Raw genomic sequence first — 336 nt, forward strand, 5'->3', positions numbered from 1 at the left:
TAAAGCCAAGGTCTCCATTTCGTAATAAGAAAAAACATGCAACATCATTCTTGACAAGCGGCGTGCTCTTAGGTGTCAACAGGGATCTCAGACAAACCTTTCGCCTTAGAAGAATATATAACATTTATATGGATAAATAAAATAGATACAAAAAGAAATAAAAAGACAAAGTAATAAAAGAATCCTAAACTTCAAAATAAAAAAGCAGAAAGAAAAACTGTTTCCAGCCTTATGTTTTAGGTCGGTCGTTTCACCAGAGGCGCTAAACAAATGACGCGGGCCTTGCGCGGTAATGATTACCTTTTGTTTTCTTGTTTTATATTTTCATACCAATAG

Source organism: Penaeus monodon, chromosome 28 (assembly GCF_015228065.2).
Source record: "Penaeus monodon isolate SGIC_2016 chromosome 28, NSTDA_Pmon_1, whole genome shotgun sequence".
Classification (NCBI taxonomy): Eukaryota; Metazoa; Arthropoda; class Malacostraca; order Decapoda; family Penaeidae; genus Penaeus; species Penaeus monodon.